This window comes from Lissotriton vulgaris, chromosome 6 (genome assembly GCF_964263255.1).
Source record: "Lissotriton vulgaris chromosome 6, aLisVul1.2, whole genome shotgun sequence".
In the NCBI taxonomy this organism is placed as follows: Eukaryota; Metazoa; Chordata; class Amphibia; order Caudata; family Salamandridae; genus Lissotriton; species Lissotriton vulgaris.
In genome coordinates this window covers 846,364,121-846,380,341 of record NC_141694.1, presented here as the reverse complement: position 1 = coordinate 846,380,341, position 16,221 = coordinate 846,364,121, and positions in this window count along the sequence as shown.

Genomic DNA, 16,221 nt, shown 5'->3' with positions numbered 1-16,221 from the left:
TGTTACAGGATAGAGATTTGCAATCAGTAACACCAGTTCCATTCATTATGAACCTAGCGGAACTAGCAATGAAGGAGAATTATTTTAAATTCGAAGACACTACCTACCTTCAAACATCTGGTACCAGCATGGGTAGTGTCTTCGCTCCCAGCTTAGCGAACCTCTACGTTCATGTATTTGAATACACCAAGGTCCTCAACCATGACAACCCTTACTATGTATCGCTTCGAGTCTGGAAGCGATACATTTTTGTGGTATGGCGGGGTTCACAAGCTGATCTCATGAATGTTCACCAGTGGTTGAACTCACGCAACATCTATCTAAAATTCACGGTTGAATCCAGCAAAACCCATTTACCTTTCCTAGACCTCACCATCTTGGCTAGTGCAGATGGTCTAGCTTCAGAACTATACAGGAAGCCTATGTCAAGGAATGCACTCCTAAGTTACGAGAGCTGTCACCCTAGAGCACTCAGAAGCAACTTGCCCTTTGGCCAGTTCCTTAGGCTCAAAAGGAACTGTTCTACTAAAGAGGCGTTTGAGGCTCACTCGGCGAAACTGTCGGAACAACGACGGGAGAAGAACTACCCAAACAAAATCATACGTCAATCAAAGAAAAGGGCATCCAACAACAACCGTGAAGCCCTTTTAGACATAACAGTACCCAAAGAGAAGTCAGACAGGATAACTTTTGTGAACACTTTCACACTAAGTCTAACCAGGTCCAAAAGATCGTGAAAAAACACTGGTCTATTCTAAACAATAGTGGTGACAAACTACCTTTACCACGTTTTGCTTTTAAAAGAGGTCAGAACATAAAAGATCAGCTGGTACATACCAGACCCAAAAACAGAACTAGTAGACAGGTGGGGACACTATGGGATCTCACACCTGTAGAAGGACATCACCCTTGTGGAAATTGTTATGTCTGTCCACAAACAACTAAGTCCACCACGGTTGATATTGGGACAGGCCGACCTTGGCAGCAGCGCAAATTCACAAATTGCAATAGTGAGAATACCATCTATCTCATTACTTGTCCATGCCTAAAGAGGTATGTAGGCATGACGACAAGAAAGATAAGAACCCGTATATGCGAACACAAGAGCACAGTACGGTGTCGGAAGCAAGCGACGCGCTTAACCTCACACTTCCTAGAGGTGGGACATGGTCCCAATGACTTCACTTGGACTGTGTTGGAACAGCCCACCATTCCAGAGCATTGTTCCAATGTGAGTACATTTTTGTTCAAAAAAGAACAAAAATGGGTTTATAAGCTCAACAGCGACAAAGAAGGTCTAAATGAACCAATACCCTGGATGTCACTGTAATGGAATTGAGTAATGTGCATATACTGACCGAAACATCAACATCAATATCTAAAATGTTTTTTCACTGGAAAACTGTATGGACTTGTGCTTTTGTAAATGAGCGGTGCTCTAATGTGTTCGCGTTTTGGGACGTTGGCACATTATTAGGGAAGTGTAAATGACCATTTATTATCAACAATATCCAACATTAGGGCAGGAATTCGAATTAATATGCGCCTTAGTTAAAAACAATTATAGTCGCATGTATTTGCCCTTTCTGGGATAGAGGATTATTTAAGCGCGCAAGTGAATGCAATGAAAGTTAACTCCTTTTTTAAAAGGCATCCAAGTGACATCAGATCTGTATGCACGATAAAAGACTTCCAAGCACTCATCGAGAGCCTTTCTAACTACATAGGTCATCATCCCCTGTGCGATCACATGAGCGCACGGATGGACAAACAAACAAATAGTTCCTTTTTCATCCGTTCGGTGCCTCCCCAGTTAGCGCAGAGGAACGCCAGGAGACACCGACGGATAGGTAAGCGGGAACAACGGGCTCTCTCGACTTAATACCATTACCCCATACACACCGAGTAAGAGTTTCGGATTCATCTGAGACTCGCCGTCGCGGCAATGATACGATCGTTGTAATGGTAAATCTCCTTCTCATTGCCCCGAACCCAGAGAGCTGAGAGGCTTAACAAACATTGGTTAATCTGAATGTTAGACTTTAGTGAGACAAACGAGAGTAACAGGTGTTTTCTAATATAGATAGCTACTGCGCCCAACATTGAGTAATAAGTTCTGTATTTATTCAGTATTACGGGTCACTGCAATGATACGATCTGCATCTAAGGCGCCCCGAAGTTTTTGAAAATATTTGTTTGAAAAGTGTGTTTGAACCACTTTCTGTCTCTCGGCTTAGTCCTGGTTTGCTCTCAGAGGTAGAATTAGTGGGGTGCAATTTGGCAGCCGGAGTTTGGTGAGACTCGGTCTGTTTATAAGAAATGACTAGATCATGTATATCATGACACATAAAAGACACCGTATGCTACCCTAGTGTCTTTCAGCAAGGTTGATTTTCACTTCTATATGGGACAAACAGTTGAATGCTTACGATTGAATATATATATATTTTTTTAAAACAGAGCGGTGCTCATTACCTGAGCTGCAGCCAGGTGAGGTGAGGCGCTATCCCCACACGAATTGGGTGATGACAATATGTTGGTATATACACATATTCATATGATTAAAAGCTGATTAATGAATATTCGCTAAAGAAATACAACTACTGTTGAGTGTATTTTTTCAAAAAAATGTGTGTCTGTTTTTACTTTCTTCTCTCTTGACATGACGATATTTTAGATTGTGGCGGAGTTTCTGAACCTGAAAAGCTGGTGATATGATTCCTTTTTACCCTTATATTTTTCACTTACTAAACAGCAGTAGCAACACCTAGGTCCTGATGAATGCATTGGTACTTTCCATCTATGCAGAAACATGTTGACCACTATTTGCTGAACAGATATTCTGTCAAGTCTGTTTTTTCACTATTGTTTTTATATTTGGGGAGCTGAGAGAAATCATTAAAAATTTCCAGTTCTACTCAGTCTTACCCAATTTTATTATATCACTAATCACATATTTGCACTGCTTTTTTCAGTTGTCCTATCACACTGACACCACCCACTAGATATTAACAAAGGGTCTCCGGCTCTCACAGTCCTTCTACACTCTTGTGACTGTGATTGCACTAACTCCTGGGTAAGGAGAACCCATATGAGTAATCACGTGCACTGTGTCATATCGAATCATGTGGTGTTACTGAATGATCTAACTTACAATACTTGTTCTTGTCATGTCAAGGTCTGTTGGTGAATAGAGTTCCCTTTTTTTAACTGTTTGACTCCTAGATACTTCTTTTGTAATTCATGTCTTTGTTAGGGGCGCGTATCTAGTGGTGAGTCTTTAAACTAGCCCTTGAACCCTCTTCTATGTAGTGTGTTTTATAGTGTTGAGTGCAGCTGAGGCTGCGGGTCCCGTTGTCATATCACAACAGGTCAGCCAAATTCTGGCTTGCCCTTCTGTTTTGAATTTATTTATTTTTAGTTTGCATTCCGTGTCTGTGAGTCCCGTAGGAGTAACATCTCCCTTTAGATAATTTTAATTTCTTGCAGCTGAGTTTAAAAAAAAAAAAAAAACATACTCCCTTTCTGTCCTAAGTAAGATGGCCACTCACTGTGGTCTAGCTTTCGAGGAGGCGGAAGTACAGAACATCCTTGATGAGAATCCTAGTCTATTAGATTGTATTCCCATTGTAGTGAGCAATAATGAAGATGGGTGGAATAAGATCTTATTGTTAAAAAAATCACATTCTAGGACTATAGTCCATGGTATAACCATGGCCGAGTATCTGCGCGGCAATTGTGCGCCATCAGGGCTAATTGTGACCAATGCACCAAGATTGTTCTTGGACGATAAGGAGTTCCTCAAAGATTGGTCAATGATTGCCTGGTGGTGTACAAGAGACTGGTTAGTCCTAATTATCAAAACCGCAAAACGTGTTGCAGACAAAATATTAATAGAAATACAGCTTCTCGAAGGAAAAATTAAAGCTACTATAAAATCCACATTATTTAAGACCGGTCAAGATGAGAGTAATAAAAAGAATAATGAATTCAAAGACTCGATCCTATTTTCCAAATTAGAGAAATTTAAAAAAGACCTGGCTAAATTTTCTACCGAGAAGGTCTACCCTTACACCAGCGACACTTATGTGGCACCATCATTTAATCGCAATGGACGTCGAGGAGGCTCCACATATGCTACTTCGAGCTCCGACAAAAAAGTGATTCTGATACATCTCAGAACAGTAATGGCTCTACCCCAAATAGGGGACGTGGTAACAGAAGAGGACGAAGAGGGAATTATTTCTATTCCAACCAAAATCAGTTCCAACCGTTTTGGCAGCCGGGCCCATGGATGTATGGTCCTAATTTTCATCCTCAAATGGGCCCTTCTTTCTTTCCCCAACAAATGCAACAAGCCCCAGGAGTCCCGCCTTTTTTAGGGTTTGGCCCCAGGATGAACAGAGGCAGGAGAAGACAAGGACAGGGACCACAGGTCCGCTGGACAACACCGTTACAACAACCAACAATGGACCTGAGGAACGGCAAAAAGATACCGCAGGAGAATGCAGGAACGAGCAGCGGGACAAACCAGACAGCCTCGTGATTAACCTTAGTTCCTACTCTCTATCGGCAGATGAAGAGAGTCTTCTAAACCGAGGGCTAGGTTTCATAGCCACTAATAATGGAGACCAATTTACAGCACAAGTAGAACAAGCAAAGTTCTTTAGGAAGATTAGGCTGCATTATTTTTTTGCCAAACAAGACACCACCGAAACTGAACAGTCAAACGTGAACACTGGCTTAAAAAAAACATCTACTTTCAATCCCTCGACCATTGGTCTACCAGCGTGGGTCCAGACTTTTGAAGAGGCGGTTGAGAATGATATTGACACACTCTTCAAGACCAAATCACCTAGTTCCTATGTGAACTTACCCAAAAGAGAACAAGCATTTGCAATGCAATAGGTCTCGTATTAGGAAAGTTTGAGCTATTGGTATTGTAAATGACAAATTTTTTATTTAGGTTTTGTTTTTGAAAATAGCGAAATTAATAGCTTTGTCATTTACCATGCCAATAGCTATAACTTTCGCAAATGTGACACCTATAGCATTTGTAATGCAATATGTGTTGTATTTACGTGACTTACATGTATTGATATTACAAATAACAATGGTTTATAATTTTTTTTAATAATTAATACTTAAATAAAAGTTATTGTAATTTATAATGGCAATAGCTTAAACTTTTGTAAATAACATTTGTGAAGATTATGTTCAGTGTATTTTATTGTGACGAAAATCCAAGAACATATGTCAAATATTAACATCTTTTTCTTACATTTGTAATAAAGCTTGAAACATTGAGATAACATATTTGAACCAGTTGTTGTTGAATGGTTGCACAGATTGATGCTGTGGTGGAGCTCAGTGATGTTGTGGTGCCACAGAGTGATGCTGTGGTGGTGCTGAGTGATGGTGTATGCTATGCTATGTTTTGTTTTGCTATCCTATGTTTTGTTTTGTTATGCTATGCTATGCTGTTTTGTTATGCTATGCTATGTTTTGTTTTGTTATGCTATGCTATGGTATGCTATGTTTTGCTATGCTATGCTATGTTATGCTATGCTATGTTTTGTTATGCTATGCTATGCTTTGTTATGCTATGCTATGTTTTGCTCTGCTATGCTTTGTTATGCTATGCTATGTTTTGTTGTGTTTTATTATGCTATGCCTTGTTTTGCTATGCTATGATTTGTTATGCTGTGCTATGTTTTGCTGTGTTTGGTATGCTATGCTGTGTTTTGCTATGCTATTGTATGTTTTGTTATGTTTTGTTAAGCCATGCTATGTTTTGTTGTGTTTTGTTATGCTATGCTATGTTTTGTTGTGTTTTGCTAGGCTATGCTTTGTTATGAGATGTTTTGTTATGGGGGCGTGGCTTGGACGCCGATCGGGATGGCGGCGTGAGCCCACAGCTCCGTGCCTGATCCCTCATTACTCCTGTAATCCCTCGCTTCTGGGCGAGCCAAAAGCCCAGGAACCGAGATCTGGTCACCGGACACACCACAGGTGACGATCGTGGGTCTGCAGGTGGCCGTAGACGGAGCGGAGAGCGAGGAGCGAATTGCGGAGCCCCGGGACGGAAGACAAAGAGCCCAAGATGGCGACTGTGCCAAGCAGCAGAGCCTGAGCGGCAAGGGACTGCAGACTGCGGCTGAGGTGCGGGGCGGGCAGCGGTCCGAGGACATAAGCGGGCGCAGCCCAGCCTAGTTGGCTGGAGAGGTGAGACCGCGGGGGAAGTGCGGAGCGGGGGCCTCCCAACACGGAGTCACTGACTGGGAGCCCATCCCCCCACCGCTGGAGCCGGCGGCCATAGCGCCGGGGAAACGACACCTGTGGTGCTCTGGACTCTGATCAGGCGCTGAGGAGCTGGTCGCGGCGCGGCACGGAGGCACTGCAGAGGCGGACCCGGACCGCGAAGGGAGAGGAGCGGCCGGGGGGGGGAGAGCGCACAACCTGGCCGGCCGACCGCGCCTGGTAGCAGGGAGGATACGGACTGGTGCTATTGATGTGGAGCCGGCCAGGGGAGCGGGACCTAGGCGGCGGGGGGGGGACCGCTGCCCTGCACCGCCGGGAAGACGCACCCGAGCCCAGTGGGGGCTGTGCTGCATTGAGAGCCTGAGGGGGCGCAGTAGACTATTGGCCCTAGCGCTTGTCGGGTCCCGGCACGGAAGGGAGGCGCTGGCTGACGGAGCCCTTGAGTGGTGTGGAACCGGTTGGGGCAGGCTCGCCAGGAGAACCGGGGCCAGGCTCGCCCGGTGCGTGGTGGTGCCTCCTTGAGCGGGGAGCAAGCCCTCTGGAGGGGGCGGCCATACTTGGGGCGGACGCTTGGGCCTGAGAAGTGTAAGGAAGACTCGAGGGGCAGCCGCCCAGCAGTGGGTCCTTGGGAATAGCCAGACAATCAGGGGCTACCCAGCGGCGATACACGCGGATACCCAGATGGCCGCCAACGGCAGTACTGTGAGTGCGGACAGGGGAGGCGGATCGCTGGCCATGCCGAACTCGGACGGGGGGTCTCCAGCAGCGCAGGATGCGTCAGCGCAGGAACTCCGATTGAACGCGCGGCTAGATGGCATACTGGATGCGATCACGGCAACCAAAGAATCCCTACACCACGACATTGCTCGGGTGGCCACAGGATTGGGCCTGCTGAGGGCGGATCACGCAAAATTGTCCGACAAAGTTAAAAATAATGAGCAACTGCTTCTAGAACTGAAACCAGCGGTGGTCACTGCGGAACGCAAATTGTCTGGTGTCCTGGAGAGGCTAGCGACGCTGGAGAGACGGGCGGAGGACTCCGAAAGCCGCAACAGAAGGAACAACATACGGGTGGTGGGCCTGCCAGAAAAAATTGAGGGTGCCGATGCCGTGGCCTATATGGAGGACTGGTTGAAAACGGTCGTGGCCCCGGAGGGCTTGTCTCCGTTCTTCTCACTGGAGCGAGCACACAGGGTCCCGACTCGCCCACCCATGCAGGGGCGCCCCCCACGGCCGATGGTGATCAGACTCTTGCACTTCAAGGACCGGGACTTCCTGATACAAAGAGCACGCTCGGTGGGCCCCTTCAAAGTAGACAACAGTTCAGTCACAATCTTTCCAGACTATACGCAAGAGGTTCAGAGGAATAGGGCGTCGTTTCTGGCCGTGAAGAAAGAGCTGAGAAGTGAGGGTATTCAGTATTCCCTACTTTTCCCGGCCAAACTGCGAGTAATCCTGGATGGGGCGACCCAATTTTTCCAGACCCCCGACGAGGCGTGGTCTTGGTTGGAGTTGTACCGAGCTGGCACAGATCGCCAACAGAAAGGCGAACGGGAACGACAGAAGCCAGTGCAAGTCCGGATTCCCAGCGCATTCGCAAGAAGAACAGACTTAAGCAGGCACAGCGGGCTGCCGAGATGGCGGAGGACAGAAAGGGGGCGCTGGTAGCAACGGCGTTCATCACGGGTTCGCAGCAGGAGAAAGAACTGGAAGACTCAGACTCAGAAGTGGAGAGCAGAAAGTCTGGGGAGGACCTGTCTGAGGTGGACAACGCCGTGGGACCGAAGGACACCCCGCAGACGGCGGATGGGCTGTTCAACGAATGAGAAACGCTGAGTGGGCCTATAATGCGGCTCCTGCTGGAGCGGACTATTTGGGGTGTCTGGCGGATCGGCAGGTACTCTGATGTGACAGTAATATGGGATCTAGGGCTGGGAGCGGGGACACAGTTTGCCCCGGGTCGGCCCGGGCCTCCCCTCATCGCCCTTAAGGCCTTCTGTGGTGACGACCACAGTGTAGTGGACTGTGTGTGATGTTTTTGGTTTGGATGGGGACTGATGCTTTGTTATTGGGTCCTGTTCTGGGGAGCGGGGTTGGGAATGTTTTTTGGGATGTTTTACGTTGGGGAGAATGCTGCCGTGATGTGGGGGTTCAATTGATGTTGCCGGACTGGAGGGGAAATTGCAGCAATGGGAACGTTACCTGATTTAAAAAGCCTTACATGGAACGTCCGTGGGCTACGTACGATGTCCCGAAGAAGCAAGGTGCATTCTTACTTGGTAAGGCGAGGCATCCAGATTGCATTATTGCAGGAGACCCACCTGACCAAGCAGGAATGTGCTGCGTTGCAAAAGAGATGGCGAGGTCAGGTGTTTGGTACAACATATTCGGCGTTTGCTAGAGGGGTACTGATATGGGTGAGAGCGGGAGTCCCATTTCAGGTTACGAACCAATTAGTGGACCCTGAGGGCCGATTTGTGGTAGTGGAGGGCAGGCTGTATGGACGGGAGGTGGTGCTGAGCAGTATCTATGTCCCTAATGTGGACCAAGCCCGTTTCTTTGATAAACTCTCCGGATTAATAGCACACTTCCTGGCGAGCCCCATTATAGTGGGTGGAGACTTTAATTCCATCACGGACGTGGCACGGGATAGATCACACCCACCGCTGGCCGACTCTCCGGTACGGAGGTTAGCCGCGCATAGGAAAGATTGGCAGGAGAGGTGGGGCCTAGTGGATGTGTGGAGGGAGCAACACCCTGAAGGTAGGGACTACTCCTTCTCTTCAGCACTGCATGCATTACATGTTAGAATAGACTCTATACTTTGTAGCGGTAGTATGGCAGCAAAGATAACACATACGGAGTATCTCGCCAGGACCATCTCTGACCATAACCCCTTAATGATGACAGTACAATGGCAGCGGGTGAGGTCTGCAGTACCGACGTGGAGGTTGCGCCCTGACACATTAGAGGACCCAGTGTTTAGCGCCACGGTCCAGCAGGGCATCGAGCAGTATTTTGAGGTGAACGAGGGTACGACCACCGCGAGATCGGTGGAATGGGATGCGATGAAGGTGGTGGTGAGAGGAGTGTGTATGGGTAGATTTTCGAATGTCAGAACGATGGTAGTGGCAGATCTGGAGAAGGCGGAAAGTGCGCTAAGGGACCTAGAGCGGCGCAGGCCAGAGCGACCGGAGTTACAGGGCAGGCTACTAGAGGCGAAAGAAGTAGTGGCAAAGGAAACGGAAAGACTGAGATGCTATGATTACAAGTTGTACCTTACCAAGGTGCACGGGGAGAGAGATAAGGTGGGCACGCTACTTGCCAAACTTGCCAACCCAGAACCTAGAGGTAACCCGATCATGAGCATTAAAACGGGGACCGGGGTAGTGGTCTATACCCAGTCTGCGGTCTTGAATCGCTTCCAATCCTACTACACGACTCTATATGAGAGCCAGTTGGGGGGGGAAGGTGTTAGGATAGATGAATACCTAGAAGCTGCTCAGCTCCCGACATTAGATGATGAGACTGCGAAGGACTTGGGCGGCCCGATAACTCTATCGGAAATTTGGGTGGCCATTAAACAGATGGCTAGGAATAAGACGCCGGGGGTGGACGGCCTGCTGGTTGAATTCTATGCGAAATTCATAGATATTTTGGCTCCAAGACTCTTGGTGGTATATTCAGAAGCCCAGACCTTGGGACGCCTCCCCCAATCGATGAGGGAAGCCTTAGTGGTGCCGTTGCTGAAACCAGGGAAGGATGCCACAGAAGTGACTTCATATAGGCCCCTGTCTATGCTGACAGTTGATTACAAGATCTTAAGCCGTATTCTGGCGACTAGATTGCTGCCACACATGACCACATTGGTCCACGAGGACCAAGCGGGGTTCATCCCCACCAGGAATACGTCCCTCAATATCCGCCGCCTGATCCGTATACTGGACAGCGCCCAGGCCCTGGACAATAGACCTGCAGTGTTATCAGTGGATATAGAGAAAGCCTTTGATAGCCTAGAATGGCTATATCTTGATAAGGTCCTGGAGAAGTTTGGCCTGGGGGATGGCTTTGGCCGCTGGACGAGGGTCCTCTATGCTGATGCGACGGCCAGGGTCAGACTGGGACAGGCAATTTCGCCTGCGTATCCGGTGCGCCGAGGGACGAGGCAGGGCTGCTCGCTGTCCCCTCTCCTGTTCGCTTTGGCGATGGAACCATTGGCGGCGCAGGCGCGAACTGGATTACTGTATCCAGGAGTCTGGAGCAACGAGGGAATCCATCACATCTCCCTGTATGCGGATGATCTGCTGCTCTACTTGGAGGACACGGAAGGCAACCTTGGTGGGGCGACGGAAATGCTCTCCCGGTTTGGCAGGATGTCGGCCTTAGGGTAAACTGGAGTAAAACCTGCATTTTCCCGCTGAAGGGGAACGTGTCGTACCCCCCTCTGACAATGGATGTGGTCTGGGAGGGCTCCTGCTTCACCTACCTGAGGGTCCGGGTTTATCATGAGGCTGCTGACCTACTGGAGGGAAACATAGGCCGTTGCATAAGGGGGCTGCGGGGCTGCATGACTTTTTGGGCCTCTCTCCCCTTATCAGTGCAGGGCAGAGTAGCACTGCTAAAAATGGTGGCACTGCCGCGGTTACTTTATTATTTTCGCACCTTACCGGTATGGATCCCTCTGAGGATTTTTACAGAGTTGCGTTCGTTGGTAGTTGCCTTCCTTTGGGGCCACGGAAGACGCAGAGTGGCGTTGCATACTTTGCATAGACCCAAGCTTGAGGGGGGGATGGCGGTCCCCGATTTCGAGTTGTACTACCTAGCGGCCCAGCTCCAGATCTTGACGCAGAACGTCGCGAGAGAGTTCAGGGGCCCCGACCAGGGACGGGGGAGGGGTATTCAGCGGCACATCCTGTCCTACATTGTAATGCAGCAGAGGCTGAGATTGGGCAATCTCACGATTGAAGAGAAAACCCTCAGGTCGTGTTGGCTTCGGAGCATGAAGAGAGCGGGATCTGCTCGCCCATACGCTCCAGAGATCCCCATAGGAATGCTGACGGCACTGCCTCATGGAGGAGATTGGTTCCCGTTGGCGGAATGGGAAGATCTGGGATTGCAGATGGTGGGAGATCTTTATGCTGACGGGGTGCTGGTTCCCTATCGGGTACTGCAGGACCAGTTTGGGCTTGCGGATGGGAGCTACCTCTTGCATGCCGCAGTGACAACAGCGATACAAAAACACTGGCAAGGGGGACTGGGCGAACCAGATACGACTATGGCCTGCCAGTATGTCGTGATGACTGCGGGTACAGTAAAGGCGGTGACCTGTCTTCATTCGAGAATGCTGAACGAGGGTCTTGCACCGTTGGCCGAGCTGAAGGGTAAATGGGAGGACAGCATAGGTAAGCCCATACCAGACCCGATTTGGGGCCATATTTGGAAGAGAGCATGGAAGGGTTGTAGGAACGCCCGCTTCCAACAGATACATTTCTTCATATTACATAGAGCATACCTGACGCCAGGGAAAATCAGACGGCACTTTCAGGTACAGGATGCAGCGTGTCCGAGATGCTTAGTACCTGCAGTCGAGTTAGACCATATGCTGTGGAGTTGCCCGCGGTTGGGCACATACTGGGCAGAGGTGGGAGAGCTTTTGAATGCTGTCACGGACAGGGAGGTGGACTTTGATATGGCTGCGTGCATATTGCTCTGGTTCCCACACACGGCTAAGACCAAGAACACGAGCAAGTTTATCGACCTAGGACTTATTCTGGCGCAAAGGGAGATTACCTGGCACTGGAAATCCAGGGAGGGCCCGTCTGTTCGGAGATAGTCGAATGAGTTGCGAAAATGGTCCCAATGTGAGAGTGAGATTAGAATGCGGCAGGCTACGCGGACTGGTAACGAGAAGAGCTTAGAGCTTGCGAGAGCGTGGGAAATGATTGTGCAGGACCTGAACGCCTATTTGACCAGGGATGAAGAGGAGGGAAGCCTGGGCGGGGAGGTTCCATGAGGCTAGGAAGGCCAAAGCTTGACCCCGATGGGCAATTTGACATCATTTTGGGACTCACAGATACCACCCACATCAGTGGCAGCAGGGGAGGGCGGGGGGGGGGATAGATACTGGGACACTGCAAACACGCCAAAGGGGGCATCCACGACAGGGGAACCCACCAGATCACCAGCAGTCGGGGATAGGGAGACACGTAGGGGTCGGTGAGGAATGGATGGTATTAGACGCAATCAGACGACTGTTCTAGTAGAGACCTAGTGTAGACCTGACGGGGTGGATACTGGGGGCCCGGACATAGCATAATGTAAAGTGCGGGAAGTGTCAGCGGTGGGGGGGGGGGGAGTTTGTTAGGTAACAAAAGCAGATACAAGATTGTGCTGTTGACCGGATGTCCCTCTGGCCAGTAGGTGGAACAGCCTGATGGAGATTGTTGGTGCGCCGCCCAGCCTCCGGGATGTGGGCTGAATGGCTGTGTACTATTATGCCACAGTATGGTGCCTCGCGTTGTAAGAGGGAGACTGGTCGTATGACCTTGAAGATTGTCTATAACTCTGCAATAAAAACAAATTCAAAAAAAAAAATGAGATGTTTTGTTATGCTATGCTTTGTTATGCTATGCTTTGTTTTGGTATGCTATGTTTTGTTATGCTATGCTTTGTTATGCTATGTTTTGTTATGCTATGTTTTGTTATGCTATGCTAAGCTTTGTTTTGTTATGCTATGCTATGTTGTGTTTTGTTATGCTATGCTATGCTTTGTTGTGTTTTGTTATGCTATGCTATGTTTTGTTATGTATGCTATGGTTTGTTGTGTTTTGCTATGTTTTGTTTTGCTATGTTTTTTATGCTATGCTTTGTTATGCTATGCTTTGTTATGCTATGCTTTGTTGTGTTTTGCTATGTTTTGTTTTGCAATGCTATGCTTTGTTATACTATTCTATGTTTTGTTTTGCTATGCTTTGTTTTGTTATGCTATGTTTTGTTATGCTATGGTATGTTTTGTTGTGTTTTGTTTTGCTATGCTTTGTTATGCTATGCTATGTTTTCCTATCCTATGCTTTGTTTTGTTATGCTATGCTATGTTTTGTTATGCTATGCTGGTGAGGGTGAGTGAGGGTGGGTGGGTGAGGGTGAGTGGGTGAGAGTGAGTGGGTGAGGGTGGGTGAGTGAGTAAGGGTGGGTGAGTGAGGGTGGGTGAGTGAGGCTGGGTGAGTGAGTGAGGGTGGGTGGGTGAGGGTGGGTGGGTGAGTAAGGGTGAGTGTGTTAGAGCGAGGGTGAGGGTGAGAGGGTTGTGAGGTTGTGTATCCTATGCTTCTTTTGTTATGCCATGCTATGTTTTGTTATGCTATGCTGATGAGGGTGTATGAGGGTGAGTGAGTAAGGGTGAGTGAGGGGGTGTGAGGGGGTGTGAGGGTGAGGGCGAGGGTGTGATGGTGTGTGAGGGTAAGAGGGTTGGGAGGGTGAGGGGATGTGAGGGTGAGGGTGTGAGGGTGAGGTGAGGGTGTGAGGGTGAGTGAGGGTGGGTGAGGGTGTGTGTGGGTGAGGGGGTGTGAGGGTGAGGGTGAGTGAGGGTGTGTGAGGGTGTGTGCGGGTGAGGGGGTGTGAGGGTGAAGGGGGTGAGGGTATGAGGGTAAGGGTGTGTGAGGGTGTGAGAGGGTGTGTGAGGGTGAGGGTGTGAGGTTGAGTGAGGGTGCGTGAGGGTGTGAGTGAGGGTGTGAGGGTGTGTGATGGTGAGGAGGTGTGAGGGTGAGTGAGGGGGGTGAGGGTGTGTTAGGGTGTGTGAGGGTGAGAGGGTGAGAGGGTGAGTGAGGGTGAGTGAGGGTGAGTGAGGGTGAGTGAGGGTGTGTGAGGATGGGTGAGGGTGAGTGAGGGTGTGTGAGGGTGAGGGTGTGTGAGGGGTGAAGGTGAGTGAGGGTCCATACACATCTTTCTTGCTGTGATCAAGTCCTCTGCAGAGATTGTCATGAACAACACAATATCCCTGCCTCACACTGAGGAGCATATGGGCCTACAGTCCTACCAGCTCTGATGACGAACAGTATAGAATGGGACTTCATTGTTTCACTAAGGACGCGGTTCTGGTGGTCTCCCAGAATTATGAGTCCAGAACCAGAAAGCAGAGAGCTAGAGGAGGCATCACAACTATATCTCACCTAATGGAGTAGGAAATTCATATAGAAGTCCCACAACTTCAGCTTTAAGGTCTGGGAACCCCCAGCCAGCAATACTTTTATGTCACACCTGAACTCTGGGGGTGAGAGGTTTACCCCCTAAATGTGCAGAAGGTCCAGTACCCGGCGATGGCTCCCATTATAATCAAGATGGAAGCTCGTGTGTGCCTTTCTTCTTGGTCCTCTTAAACGTCATTCACAGGGAGCATCCACCTCTGCAGTTATTACGTATGTTTAGGTGGAACAGTCATGCACCCTTCCCCACATCACTCTAGTTGAATGGCTGTTACAGAGAAACTAGGCTTTCTCTTTCTGACTCCTGATTTTCTCCGGAGAGCTAGCAGAAGGCCCTGCATCAAGTCCCAGCACAGGAGCAAGCGCGTAGGTTCTGTTATTGGGCCTCGTCAAAGAATATCAACTGATGCATGTCTTTTTCTAGAAATTTTGTGGAATAAGGCCATCTGCTGTCCAGATGGACGCCTGCAATATGCAAGTAGTGGCCGTTGGGGCCTATAGCACCAGGGTCGATGAATCATCCTCCACTTCAGACAAGGTCAATTTAGTCTCCTGTTTCTCTAATCAGGTCACCCCAGTTTCTTGGGATCCGAAGTTGGTTTGAGCCAGACTGACAGAAACCCCATGAGCCCATGGACTTCTTTGAATTTGAAGCACCTGCCTTAGGAGACGTCTTTCTCAGCTGCCGTAAGTAAGGCCAGTTGCGTTTGTTAGCTGCTTGCACCTGAACTCAACATCGTGGTACAGTGGTTGTGAGGACTCTTTCCAGTTTTGTCAGTAAGACGACGGGTAATTTTTAAATTATAAAGGAGATTTTTCACCTGCAACTTTTTTTTCTCCACCTCTTGGGCTTGTAAATGCTATACGACCAGGGCCTCTGTTGTCACTGCACAAATGCCAGCTATCTCACTGCATATGTTTTTACTTGGAAATTAGAAGTTCTCTGTGCTCTGAGCCACTCTGTAAACTTTTGGGGCAGTGAGGCTGGCCAAGCTGTGACGAAGACCACGAATGCCATACAGATAATATTGGTGCTAAATTGTACTATGTCCAGACCCTCCATCTGGTCCAGGAGTAAGGTGGCTCGAGTAGCATCTTCCCAACATACACCAGCACAGGGTTACTTAGTGGGATACCCTATAAACTTTCTGTAAGTGCTATACTCTGGGGCTTCCAGCAGGGGGTATGCACATTTCAGCCAGAGGTTTTGCAGATCTGGACTGAACAAGGATTGGCTACTTTGTGGACACCACCAAGTGCAGTTGACTCACGCATTTCAGTGTAAGACATCTACTGCTTCCAGAGCACGAGGCATTCAAACCTCTAATGGTTCTGTGATGGTACCCAGAGGTAGATTACTGGAGCAAGCTCACAGACTAGGAGTAACAAAACGTTTATAATCAAAACTATAATTTTATTTTTTTTGTTCCATTTAGGTGCCCGTTCCACCAGTGATAAATCCAAAGATAATATTTCCAAACTACCAGGAATGTCCCGTTGCAGCTAGTTTCGTCACTTTTATCTGCGTGCGACATTCAGAGCAGCGCGCTGATACGGATTCATTTGTTCAGCACAAAATATGATTCAACTTTTGATGCTAAAGGAAGTGCAAAGTCCAACCTGCCCTGGTCCCTTCCACATTTGTGCGAGTTGCAGGTTTCTCTTTAGGTCTGCGTTTGACAACAGGGCAAGTACAGCCCTTGAGCTTGGAATTTCCAAACCACAAATCAGTATGGCGGGCGATGGAAGAGTCAAGTAATCA